This window comes from Schistocerca piceifrons, chromosome 7 (genome assembly GCF_021461385.2).
Source record: "Schistocerca piceifrons isolate TAMUIC-IGC-003096 chromosome 7, iqSchPice1.1, whole genome shotgun sequence".
NCBI classification, from domain to species: domain Eukaryota; kingdom Metazoa; phylum Arthropoda; class Insecta; order Orthoptera; family Acrididae; genus Schistocerca; species Schistocerca piceifrons.
The window spans coordinates 69,353,488-69,367,956 of record NC_060144.1 but is presented as its reverse complement, the minus strand read 5'-3'; positions in this window follow the sequence as shown (position 1 = coordinate 69,367,956).

Sequence of the window (14,469 nt, the reverse complement as noted above, 5' to 3'; positions counted from 1 at the left end):
AATGATTTCTGTAACAAGTTTCAGCTAGGAATAGCGAATACCCTGTTCAAGAATCACAAGAGGAGGAGGTATACTTGGAAAAGGCTGGGAGATACGTGAAGATTTCAATTAGATTACATCATGGTCAGACAGAGATTCCGAAATCAGATACTGGATTGCAAGGCGTACCCAGGAGCAGATATAGACTCAGACCTCAATATAGTAGTGATGAAGAGTAGGCTGAAGTTCAAGACAGTCAGGAAGAATCAATACGCAAAGTAGTGGGATACGGAAGTACTAAGGAATGACGAGATACGTTTGAAGTTCTCTAACGCTATAGATACAGCAATAAGGAATAGCGCAGTAGGCAGTACAGTGGAAGAGGAATGGACATCTCTAAAAATGGCCATCACAGAAGTTGCGAAGGGAAACATAGGTACAAAGAAGATAGCTGCGAAGAAACCATGGGTAACAGAAGAAATACTTCAGTTGATTGATGAAAGGAGGAAGTACAAACATGTTCTGGGAAAATCAGGAATACAGAAATACAAGTCGCTGAGGAATGAAATAAATAGGAAGTGCAGGGAAGCTAAGACGAAATGGGTGCAGGAAAAATGTGAAGACATCGAAAAAGATATGATCGTCGGAAGGACAGACTCAGCATACCTTTGGTGACATTAAAAGCAACGGTGGTAACATTAAGAGTGCAACGGGAATTCCACTGTTAAATGCAGAGGAGAGAGCAGATAGGTGGAAAGAATACATTGAAAGCCTCTATGAGGGTGAAGATTTGTCTGATGTGATAGAAGAAGAAACAGGAGTCGATTTAGAAGAGATAGGGGATCCAGTATTAGAATCGGAATTTAAAAGAGCTTTGCAGGACTTACGGTCAAATAAGGCAGAAGGGATAGATAACATTCCATCAGAATTTCTAAAATCATTGGGGGAAGTGGCAACAAAACGACTATTCACCTTGGTGTGTAGAATATATGAGTTTGGCGATATACCATCTGACTTTCGGAAAAGCATCATCCACACAATTCCGAAGACAGCAAGAGCTGACAAGTGCGAGAATTATCGCAAAATCAGCTTAACAGCACATGCATCGAAGCTGCTTACAAGAATAATATACAGAAGAATGGAAAAGAAAATTGAGAATGCGCTAGGTGACGATCAGTTTGGCTTTAGGAGAAGTAAAGGGACGAGTGAGGCAATTTTGACGTTACGGCTAATAATGGAAGCAAGGCTGAAGAAAAATCAAGACCCTTTCATAGGATTTGTCGACCTGGAAAAAGCGTTCGAGAATATAAAATGGTGCAAGCTGTTCGAGATTCTGAAAAAAGTAGAGGTAAGCTATAGGGAGAGACGGGTCATATACAATATGTACAACAACCAAGAGGGAATAATAAGTGTGGACGATCAAGAACGAAGTGCTCGTATTAAGAAGGGTGTAAGACAAGCCTTTCACCCCTACTCTTCAATCTGTACATCGAGGAAGCAATGATGGAAATAAAAGAAAGCTTCAGGAGTGGAATTAAAATACAAGGTGACAGGATATCAATGATACGATTCGGTGATGACATTGATATCCTGAGTGAAAGTGAAGAAGAATTAAATGACCTGCTGAACGGAACGAACAGTCTAATGAGTACACAGTATGGTTTGAAAATAAGTCGGAGCAAGACGAAGGTAATGAGAAGTAGTAGAAATGAGAACAGCGAGAAACTTAACATCAGGATTGATGGTCACGAAGTCAATGAAGTTAAGGAATTCTGCTACCTAGGCAGTAAAATTACCAATGACGGACGGAGCAAGGAGGACTTCAAAAGCAGACTCGCTATGGCAAAAAAGGTATTTCTGGCCAAGAGAAGTCTACTAATATCAAATACCGGTCTTAATTTGAGGAAGAAATTTCTGAGGATGTACGTCTGGAGTACAGCATTGTATGGTAGTGAAACTTGGACTGTGGGAAAACCGTAACAGAAGAGAATCGAAGCATTTGAGATGTGGTGCAAAAACTGCAGAGAAAGACGGAGATTGGAATACGTCAAGCAAATAATTGAGGACGTAGGTTGCAAGTGCTACTCTGAGACGAAGAGGTTAGCACAGGAAAGGAATTCGTGGCGGGCCGCATCAAACCAGTCAGTAGACTGATGACCAAAAAAAAAAAAAAAACATAAATGACAATACTTAACCTTGTAAGTTTACAGTGGAGCGCCGCAAGCAATAGACGACGAACAAATTAGAAAAATCTCTACAGTATATACAATTCCTAATGTGAGGAAACAATACAGTTACGAAGTCGCTGCTGTAGAGCTATTGAACTGGGGCACGGCCAGGTGGCGCGGCGTTGACGTTCCCTTCGCCTAGAGGCCGCTGCTGTCTCCGTTTTGTCCTAGACAGGGGTCGGTCAGCGCACTATTGGCTGACCTCTTCTTGGCAGCCCTCCCTGCTCTGCCATTCCTAACCGCAGCGGCGGCGCTTCACTTTTACGCCAGAACACTTGTATTTTACATGGGTACAATTTTTGACTTGATTCTTACATTCATCAGTCCTGTTTACTTCTTACTTTATATTTTATTTTATTGGTGATTTTATGTAATATCAGTCAAGTGTAAAACTGATCATTCTTCAGTTTTTTAATCTGATTACCACAGAAGTATTCGGTGGCAGTTCCTTGCGATTCGCGAAAACTGTCAACTCTGGCTTTTAAGTTTATTGACTTGTTTTGCTGTTCATTACATGTTGTCCTTGTGTCAATGTGCCATCATATTTTAATCTCCTCACAATTTATGATTTTTCTTGGCACTTATGGTTTTCTGTAGCATCTTACGTTAAGGCATGTATGACATGGGATTGTGGTAGTTTTGGTATTTTGATCTATTTAACGGTTTTTTTCTTATTTCGTTTGGCATAGTCAAATTGTCCAGTTTTGTTATACAGCTATCGTTGATGATTGTTCAGAATCGATACCAGCAGAATAATAAAAAATGACATTATTACAGACAGCACTGTGTTACACATTTTTTTTAAACTCGTACATGCTTTTGACCACCGCCTAAGCAAGATGTTCAGTGTAAAACAAACACCCCGCATATATTTCTGTTCTTCATTAGGAGACCGAGGAAGGTGGCGCCGTGGTTAGCACACTGCACTCGCATTCGGGAAGACGACGGTTCAAACCCACGTCAGGCCATCCTGATTTAGGTTTTCTGTGATTTCCATAAATCGCTTCAGGCAAATGCGGGGATGGTCCCTGTGAAAGGGCACGGCTGATTTCCTTCCCCATCCTTCCCCTATCCGAGCTCGTGCTCTGTCTCTAATGAACCCACTGTCATTAGGAACAGCCAACAGCAGTGCTGCCCTCACTGCTCTATATGCACTTCCTGTGGCGGACAGTGCCTCTGCGTTTACAGCTTAACCCGTCTCGTAGAAATGCCTTAGGGGCCTGTTACCGCACTGCATAAAAAATCTCTGGTGTCCCTGTTGCCATGTTTGCGGCACATGGACACGCGGCGTCCATTACCTCCCGTCGTCGTACCGGTTAATTACGAGGACCGTGTTTAACAGTATTAAATACGAGTGCAAAAAACCTGTGTGAGAGGTGTACCAGTAAATGAGCCTTGACGCTGGTCCATAAAGCGGACGTGTCTTCCACCGAGTGACAAATTGTACTGATTTACAGCCACGTGAGTGTGTTTGTTTGAAAGGAGGGAGGGTTTGGAAGGGAAGGCAATTATCATTCTAAAGATGCGTTTTACAGCTGAAAACAATCTATGTCTAGTATGATTGTAGAACAACTGGAAAGAAGTTTGTATTATATCTCTGATTTTGAAATGGAAGCTGACAGAATGCCTACAGAAGGATTGATCGCTATACCTTTCGGTACTACATCATTGTGCATGCTGTCCCAGATTTTGCATTGCGATTTTTCTCAACCTTTTCATCAGCATTCTATAGCATGTGTCATATGGAGAACAGTAGGTGAACGTGTTCTAGAACAGAAGCATGGGAGTTCCAATAAACACGCTTACAGTCAAGTCTGTGAGGACGGACACTGCTGACGATCCACAGTTGTACGAAATAATTAGACTTTAATCGCTCACGGGTCTGGAAATGCAGGGAATCCTAGATCAAGTCACCGTTCGGCATGAACTTTCATATGTCACAATAGGTTAGTAGATCCACACCTAATACAGCTGACGTCAAGGAATTCGCAGTCAGACAAGCAGTTTTGAATTACTTCGTTCAGCTGTGGATCATCAACAAGGTCTGTTCTTTTTAGATATGCATGTCAGTATTAGAAGCCTAGCCTGGTACACGACGATAAGAGGATGGGTCTTGATTGCTCGTTGTCTCAGTCTGCCTGTTGTGGGAATCCAAGTAATGTTGCGAGCAATTAAGTGATTAATACAGTGTAGTACGATATAAGGGTTATATAGTGTGACATATGGAAGTTTGGGTCAGTCTGGGGCGTGTGCACGGATAGCCGAAGAGGGTAAGGTGACGACACGCGATAATCAGGAAATACTGGTTCAACTTCCTATATGTCACAGATTTTCATATGTCACTACTCCGATGTAGATCTGTACCTATTTCTCCAATAAATATGGGTCCACAAACAGCCGTTTGGGAGATAATTGCAAATGTTTGGCTTGGAGCTGTCACTCACTTGAAATATGGTCCTAGTTATTACAAATGTGTTTGAAATGTAAACTCTCCGATGAGGTCGCAGTTCAAACTAGTTCGAATTTCAGTCACGGCCCATGGTTGCTGAATGTGGCTGATAGACGATGGGGCACCAGTACATTCTGCTACTGATGTGGGACGACTTAACACAGTCCACTGTAGTCAAGATAGATATGACGATCAGGGCCAGTACCTTGGCTTGCTAGGTCAGTTGACTTCAGTCCTCCGCATGCTGATGCGGTTGGAGGTCTGAAGCAATGAAGTTTACGGTCCTGTCACGATCCAGGATATCATCCAGAGGTATTCAAAGCATGCGTAACTCACTGAAGAGATGGGCGCAGCATCGAACCCCAATGCGAGGGCAGCACGTGGAACACCTCCCTTAACAGCTACCAGCGAATAGTAAGCTTTAGCGGCGCGGGATTAGCCGTGCGGTCTGGGGCGCTGCAGTCATGGACTGTGCGGCTGGTCCCGGCGGACGTTGGAGTCCTCCCTCGGGCATGGGTGTGTGTGTTTGTCCTTAGGATATTTGAGGTTAAGTAGTGTGTAAGCTTATGGACTGATGACCTTAGCAGTTAAGTCCCATAAGATTTCACACACACTCACACAGTAAGCTTTAACATGTATGAGACGCCCGCTAAACCCGCAGGGCAGAACAGGTGATTAGGATTGTGAAAAGGGCCAAATAACGTGTCGGTCAGGTTTACTCTGTGGTGTCACCGCCAGACACCACACTTGCTAGGTGGTAGCCTTTAAATCGGCCGCGGTCCGTTAGTATACGTCGGACCCGCGTGTCGCCACTATCAGTGATTGCAGACCGAGCGCCGCCACACGGCAGCTCTAGAGAGACTTCCTAGAACTCCCCCAGTTGTACAGCCGACTTTGCTAGCGATGGTTCACTGACAAATTACGCTCTCATTTGCCGAGACGATAGTTAGCATAGCTTTCAGCTACGTCATTTGCTACGACCTAGCAAGGTGCCATTATCATTTGCTATTTATCTTGTGATGCATGTACCGTCAGACCGCTGTTCACCAATTATGGATTAAAGTTAAGTATTCCAGCAGCTACGTACTTTATTTGCTAGTCTCAATTACTTTACCTGTTCCAGACCTCACGCCAGCCTGCGTGAGCTTAAACGCGTGCCTTTCAGCTTCCTGTCATAGTGGATTGGCTTTCTTGCCAGTCCACAACACACTCAAAATTGTAATGTGTTATAATGTAATAGCACCTTCAAACCAAAACGACACGTAGCCGAACCTTTAGAACTAAGCGTCTCAAAAAGGCGATTATTTCACGCCTGAGGGCCTCCAAACAAGAAATCTTAAAAGCCAACAAAATAAAAATGCAGTTAAAATAGGAAATAAAATAATTAAAATGTATGTGGTGTCACAGTTAGGCTGGAAATCCTCACGGCAAAAGAAGATAGAACAAAAATATGCGAGGTGCAATACAAGCGGCTGAGGGCCACATCAAATTTGAAAATTTTAAAATACATTACCATAATCTTTTAAGGCAGAGGGCCACAATGTTTTTGCTTAAAGGTTCATTTCAAGAATAAGGTTTTAAGCGGCTTAAGGCCCACAACTGATTTTCCAAAATTCAAAATACGTAATTCCCGTAAAAACAAGAATTTTTAAATCATTGATTTTGACAGATTATTAACAGCGAATTAAACACCGGTGGAAAGGACAATAAAGAAAACGGCACTCAGGAGCCTCCAGGGAGGTCGGTCTGCCCTCGTTCACTTAGGCGAGACAGGTGGTGAACCCAACTACACTTGATCGATCGGAACCCAACCAGGGGACAGCCACGGACCGACCGAAACAACGATTTGGTTGCCACCAATCAGTACATGAGAACTCAAACACAAAAGGCTACGAACATGATCATCCACAATGAAATATGTACTAGCTGTCAAAACTATACATCATGTTGAACAGCAACAACAAGAGAGAAAGGACGCTGCCTGAATTTACGTCTGTGCCCAGGGCAGGTAGCTGGAACACCAACGGCCACAAGGCAGAAAATTCCACTGGTGCATTCGAATTTTAGTCAACCAATATAGTTAATTGCATTGCATGGCAGCTAAATGTGAGCAGTAGAAACACTCAGTGTTGCTCACAGGAAAACCTCTCCAACAGTGAACCACCGAAACGAACCACACAACATGAATGCATGTGGCTTAAGTAGTTGAAACCACTACTCAACTTTTACGTCCTGGGTCGGTGATCCACGAAGCTCTTAGCGATCAGACAGATCCACACACTCTCCGACACTGTGCAGGGACCGCCAGCGGACCCAGCCGACTGCACCGCTTGGAGATAACTTCCCTAGTCCGCAGCAACCGACAGACTCTTCTCAGAATGCCGACAACATCCAACAGTAACTAGGCAAGCACGAAGACAAAACAGGAGTCGATAAACACACACACAGCCGACTCATGAACAACACGCGCCGCCCGGTAGGACGGCCGACCGACGATCCACCAAGACCGTGGCCCGGCTCAAGTGATGCGTGGCGGCAATGGTCGGGCGAGCCATGTCTAAGTGGACCTCACTGCTGCTCCAACCCGACTACACTAGTGCCGCGTTGCAACTACCCGACTGGCAGGTCCTGATGGCGCTCCAGGCGCGTTCAAACTGACTGGCAGCCCGAACTCGCAACCCGATCTCCCAACCCGGATTGCTTACGACAGACAATGACCGGGAAGTAATAGCAGTCGAGCCAAGATACTAGGAGAGGGGATATGTCGATACGCGCTGCTAGCGCCGGTCACGGTCAGGCAAAGCAGTAACTCAGTGACAGTAGTAATTGAAATTAACGTAGCGAGGTGGAAGTACGTTAAAAACAGGGTGTGAAATACATGATGGCAGGAACACCACGAGCCACTCACTGCTCAATGTAATTTGCAGAGGTAGTATTCTGGTTCTTTCTAAGGTAGGCCACAGGTGGAATTTGAGCCCAGTTACATGGGGACTTAACCTAAAAGTCTGCATTTCAAGTACACTTGTACTATGGAGAACAATAAAGGAATTTTTGAAATGATCTAGACACTCAAGTGATTGAAAAACATGTTTCTATTGAGATAAGGTATTATTTGATTGTATGTATGGGAACAGTTAAAAGGATCAAGGCGAACTGGCTTACCTCCTTTCATTCCAGTAATACGTAATCATGGAAATTGGCCACATTTTTATATGTAAACTGGAGTAAATTTGACGTTAAAATAAATTGCATTTCGAAACTAATCCTGTCGAAATCCAGGAGGCTGAAGAAGCCAACGTCTGTTTTTAGTTACAGTCCAACAACACCCATTGCATAGGTGATTTCTTCCTTGTATTGCATCTAGACACTTGCAGAGATTCCATCTCATACACCGGATATGGGCTGAGACGGTATCTGTGTGCTGTGCCAGCCGCAGAGCAGCGAGAGGAGTCCAACAGAAGGACCCTGGATTGTGTGGGTTTCTGGATCTGGATTCACGAAGAAGCAGAACGGATGCTGGAGAAAAACATACGTTGTGCTCTGTGGGGTTCCTGGAGAGACAGTCAACCTAAGTTGGCCAGTTTTTTGAGCCATTGTTCAGAGAAAAGTTTCTAGGGGAGATAACTATCTCGAAGGCTTTCTAAGAGAATCTGACAGTTCCTGGGAATGTCGGTCACCCGCTTTGGCTGTCTTTTCGGCATCCAGACCAACATTATTTTTTATTTACTATTTTTCTCTTTTTGTCGCCGGTCGCTAGAAAACAGCGCGTTAAGGTTACAAGTATAAGACATCTGCATTAGCTGGTGAATAGTGACACAAAATTTTCAGACGTAAGTTTCGGGAAGAGGGCTTTCGACACATTTTATTAAAGAGTGACATTTTTCCTCGGGTTGTGGGAGTTGAGCCGTGCGTGGCTCGTGTTCCCGCCATTTTGTATTTTGCACCCCGTTTTCAACGTACTTCCACCTCACAACTTTAATTTAAATTACTGGTGTCACTGATTTGCTGCTTTGCCTGACCGTGAGTGGCGTTAGCAACGTGTATAAATATATCATCTCTTATAGTATCTTTGCTCGACTGCTGTTACTTCCCGCTCGTTGTCTGTTGTAAGTTATTTAGGCAGTTCGTGTCGGGAGTTCGGATGGCGAGTTCAGGCTGCGAGTCAGTTGGAACGCGTCTGGAGCGCAGTCCGGACCTGCCAGTCCGGCTGGGGCAGCAGTGAGGTTTGCGTCGACATGGCTCGCCCAACTACTGGCGCCACGCATCAGTTGAGCCAGGCCACAGTCTTTGTGGATCGTGGGGCGGTCGTCCAACCGGACGACGCGTTTTGGCTCGCCGATCGTTCATGAGTCGGCTGTGTGCGTGTGCGCCGAGTCCCGACTTGTCTTCGTGCGTGTTTAGTTACTGTTGCGTGTCGTTCGGCTCTACGTGCAAGTCTTCGTCAGGTTATGAGTGTAGTGTTGTGGATTGGCAATAGGGCCAACCCACTAATGTAAGAAGAAACCGAAAGGCACGCGTTTTAGCTCACGCAGGCTGGCGTGAGGTCTGGAACAGGACAAGGAAGTTAGACTAGAAAAAAAGGATGTAGCTGGTGGAATACTTAACTTTAATCCATTAATGTTGAACGTAGCTCTTGTCTGTACATTCTTTACAATATCAATAGCAACTGATAATGGCGCCTTGCTAGGTCGTAGCAAATGACGTAGCTGAAGGCTATGCTAACTACCGTCTCAGCAAATGAGAGCGTAATTTGTCAGTGAACCATCGCTAGCAAAGTCGGTTGTACAACTGGGGCGAGTGCTAGTACGTCTCTCTAGACCTGCCGTGTGGCGGCGCTCGGTCTGCAATCACTGATAGTGGCGACACGCGGGTCCGACGTATACTAACGGACCGCGGCCGATTTAGTGACACCACATGTAGTTGGTGTTATTTCCACTGATGTCTATTTTAGATGTTGTCGGCATTCGGAGGAGTCGGTCGGTTGCTGCGGACGAGCGGAATTTCCTGCCGTGTAGCCGTTAGCGTTCCGGTTACCTGCCCTGGCCACTAACGCAATTTCAGGCAGCGTCCTTTCCTCGCCTGTTTTTGCTGTCCAACATGGTGCGTAATTCTGACAGCTAATGCATACTCCATTGTGGTTTACCACGTTAGTAACCTTTTCTGATTGAGTTCTCATGTTCTGATTGACGGGAAGCAAGTCTTTGTCGGTCGGTCCGTGGCTGTCCCCTGGTTGGGTTCCGACGGATCAAGTATAGTCGGGCTCACCAGCTGTCTAACCTATGCGAACGAGGGCAGACCGACCTCCCTGGAGGCCCTCTGAGTGCCACTGGTGTTTACTTATCTGCTGTCAGCTATTTTAAATTTTAGGTTTATGGTTATTTGTTTGTTTTCTTAAAATTTAGCAAAATTTATTTTTAAATTTATCCTTCAAGCTTAAATACTGTGGCCTTCTGCCTTTATAGTTTATGGTAATATATTTTAAAATTTTGAAGTTTAATTGTGGTCCTTAGCCATTGGTACTGCACTTTGCATATGTTGCTTCTTTAAATTATTTTATTGCTATCTTCATCGGATTTTTATCCTGTTAAGAAGTGTTATTGAAGGCCTTCAACCGTGAAAGAGTTGCTAAACTACAATAAATGACAATTAGAAGCAGAAACTGACCTCAACCCTTGGCCCTTTCCATAATCCTATTGCCTGTTCTGCCCAGAGGGTTTAGCGGGCGTATCAGGAGTACAATGTTTTATGCTTAGTTTTTCATTGGTGTAATAAATATGTCACTTTTTGATTGGCAATTGCTACATGATACGTGGGAAATGTCCACAGATCTAATAAGCTCTACACGTTTTTCACTTTGGATTTTGCTCTGAATAGAGCAACTTCAGACTGTGCTTGCAGAGCGGACGCTTCGGCCTCTTTTTGTAGCAGAGTCACTTCATGTCGTACACGTGGTAGAGACATTTCGAGTTCTGCACGCAGCCGGGACACGTTGCGGTCGCGGCGCTCCGGGCGGAGACGTCGCCAGCAGACTTCTGGGCCACACCTCGTCCGAGGGCGATGCGGCTGAGGCGAGCACACAGCTGCGCTAAGCGAGTCATTAGCGCTCCACACAACCAGCGCAGTCACACTTCAGCTGTGGTTAGGTTTGTGGGCAGCACTGGCTGTAAAGGTCCCAATGAATTAAATAACCGTCAGTAATTTCACAGCTGAGTTCCACGTGGCCACTGCGGCTGACACACTTGCACAACATTTTCACTTACAGTAGCTGGCAGAATACGGCACTGCCGTCGGCAACGCCTGTATAAGATAACAAGTGTCTGGCACAGTTGTTAGATCGGTTAGAGCTGATACAATGGCAGCTTACCAAGTTTTATGTGAGTTTGAACGTGATGTTATAGTCAGCGTACAAGTGATGGGACACAGAAATCCGAGGGAGCGATGAAGCTGGGATTTTCCCGTACAACCATTTCACGAGTGTATCGCCAATGTCAGGAATCCGGTAAAACATCAAGTCTCTGACATCGCTGTGGCCGGATAAAGATCCTGCAAGAACGGGAGCAACTACGACTGACGAGAATCTTTCATTGTGACAGAAGTGCAACCCATCCGCAAATTGCAGCCGATTTCAATGCTGAGTCGCCAACACCTGAGAGCGTGCTAACCATTCAGTGAAACATCATCGAGGGCCGAAAGCCCACTCGTGTAACCTTGGTGACTTCACGACACAAAGCTTTATGCCTCGTGTGGACCGGTCAACACCGACACTGGACTGTTGATGACTGGAAACATGCTGCCTCGTCGGACAAGTCTCATTTTAAATTATATCGAACGGATGGACGTTTATGGATATGGAGACAACCTCACGCATCAATGGCCATACATGTCGGCAGCGGTCTGTTCAAGCTGGTGGAGGCTGTGTAATGCTGTGGGGCGAGTGCAGTTGGAGTAATATGCGACCCATGATATGTGTGAGTACGATTCTGACACGTACGTAAGCATCCAGCTGAGAGCCTGCATTCATTAATGTCCATTGTGCATTACGACGGACTTGAGCAATTCTAGCAGGACAGTGTGACACCCTACACATCCAGAATTGCCACAGAGTGGTTCCAGAAACACTCTTCTGAGTTTAAAAAACTCCGCTGCTCACCGAACTTCCCAGACATGAATACTATTGAGCATATCTGGGATGCCTTGCAACGTGCTGTTCAGAAGAGATCTCCACCTCTTCGTACTCAAACGGATTAATGGACATCCATGCAGGATTCATGGTGTCAATTCCCTCCAGCACTTCTCCAGCCACGTAGTGTTGCGGCACTTCTTCTTTGCCTCTTCATTGTAGGCTCACTTGCATCCCTTCCTGAAATTTCTCAACATTTCAGTTATATTTTCAGTTTTGCGTTTATTATTATTACGTTTGGATCTGGAGTAGCTTTTACTGAATTACTTGGCAATGATTTCTCAACGAGATTAACTTGTGCTAGTAAAATCAGGAATTCTTCGTAATTTTGAAGTTGATTTCACAGTAAGTCACCCCTGTTCATATTTAAGGGAACTATGTTTTTACCCCAATGCATAGATCCGCTGCTGGGTCGAGAACTAGCGTTACTCTGCTTTGCACGGTTTAATTCGTGTGGTTCACTGGGAGAGAGTGCTAGATAGATAACCAGCTAGCATTATTTCTCACCCTCTTCAATAGCGAGGGGTGTCTCGCAGCAGCAACTCAAAATGTTCATTTTGTTGCAGTGATCTCCAGTTTCGTGGCTGCCAGACGAATGGAGAAGCCATTTTCCGTGGTTCATGCCGTATTTGCAAGGGCACAGTGATAATTTCATTTTTCGACAGAATGGTGTTCCATTGCACTTCCTCAATCATGTTTGTGACTTCTTAGATACTGAGCCACCGCGATGATGTATCGTTCGTGCATCAGCTGGCAATGGCTGAAGTGGCCCAAACGTTCTCTGGACCTGACGCCGAGTAACTTCTAACTATGGGGTTACACTAAAGACACTGTTTCACACGTTCACAGCATTGCTGACATCGTATCAGGGCAGCTGCGACTCACATCGATGCAGACACATTGGGGCGCGAGCGAGCCGATTTAGACCATAGACCGGACGTGTGCCGTGTGACTAACAGTTTACACGTTGAACATTTGTGAACATGGCACAAAAAACTCTTTGAGCTGATGCTTCAGTACAAAAAATCATGTCGTACTTAACCACAATACAAACATTTTTCACAATAACTTGAAAGTACTTGGATCGCTTTGAATAACCCTGAACATCGTACTGATGTCATCGGTGGCTCATTTCTCGCAAATGGCTTATATACAGATCCATGCTTACTTGAATGTTGTTGCATCCACTACCACGTGCTTTCACGTCTCTCAGTCTTCGCTATAAATTTTGAAGTATCCTGTGTGTGATGAGACAAAGTTTCTTTGGCACATGTATCCCAAAGGTTATGAGAAAAGACAAACAAGCGCCACTGGTCGAGCATGGTCATCAGAAAGACTTTTCGTAGGTAGTCGGGAAAAGAGAAAATGAGGACAGTTTGTCAACGCAGGTTCCATCCACACATACATTCAGGGCCAAACCTGTTGTTATGATAATTGATTTATGACTCACTGGGGATAATCAGTCCTTCTGGGAAACTCCTCACTTCCCCTGTTGTACAGGTTATGGAGAACCCAGGCTGTTTTATCATTACAGGGTGGTTATATTTAAAATGTCGCTACTTGAGCGCCTGCAAACGGGAAGGTATTTACTGAACGGGAAGGTATTTACCGTATGGGTACACAAGTTTGTGGGAATGACGTTCCGCCCGCAGGATTTGCGTTATTAGTAGTGTTAATGTAATGACTTGTCGTTACGCGCCGGTACAGGCATTGTGACGTAGGTTGAAACACAAGCAACAGCATACCAGCGCAGGAAAGTTGCAGGGAGTCAACATGGGTCTGGAAAAGTTGAGCAAAACCTTACTCGTAAAGCCGTCTTATCAAAACGACAGCAATATTCTGCTGCTTCTCCACTGCTATAGACTGATTAAATGAGGGCGGAGAGGTCCTCTTTCCGCAACGGGCTTGAAGAACATGATTCGGAAATTCCAATTAACAAGCGAATTGGTAATTGTTCCTAGGAGCGGCCGGTGGCCAAATGGGCCACAAGTTCTTGAAGAAGTTACTGTTGCCATGGCTGAGAAAGCTGGACGCAGAATGCGATTTTCAAACGGTGCACTAGATGTGTCACGACTGCTGAACATTTCATTGTCCACCGTTGTTTCGGGCAACGGTGGAGGAATCTCTAGGTCGGTTCCAGGCTGTAGTGTTTGCAGGTGGTCGTCACACTGAGCAACGTTTGTAACCTGGAACGTAAACATCGTACGCAATTAACAAATGCTGCCCTCTCATACGGAAAACAAAACATGTTCTTTCAATGGTTTATCCGTTATTTCTCTTCCGCATGTGCTTACAAACGTTCCCGCCAAGTTTCATTGCCCTACGATCACTTGGTTTCCATGGGGGCACTGTCAAGTAGCGAAACTTTAATTTAAAAAATGGTTCAAATGGCTCTGAGCGCTATGGGACTTAACATCTGAGATCATCAGTCCCCTAGAACTTAGAACTGCTTAAACCCAACACATCTATGCCCGAGGCAGGATTCGAACCTGCGAGCGTAGCGGTCGCAGGGTTCCAGACTGAAGCACCTAGAACCGCTCTGTCACAACGGCCGGCAAACTTTAATTATAATCGCAATGTACTCTTAAACTGTCCTGTGTTTATTGTAATTTATACGCAATCTTTCTCAAAGG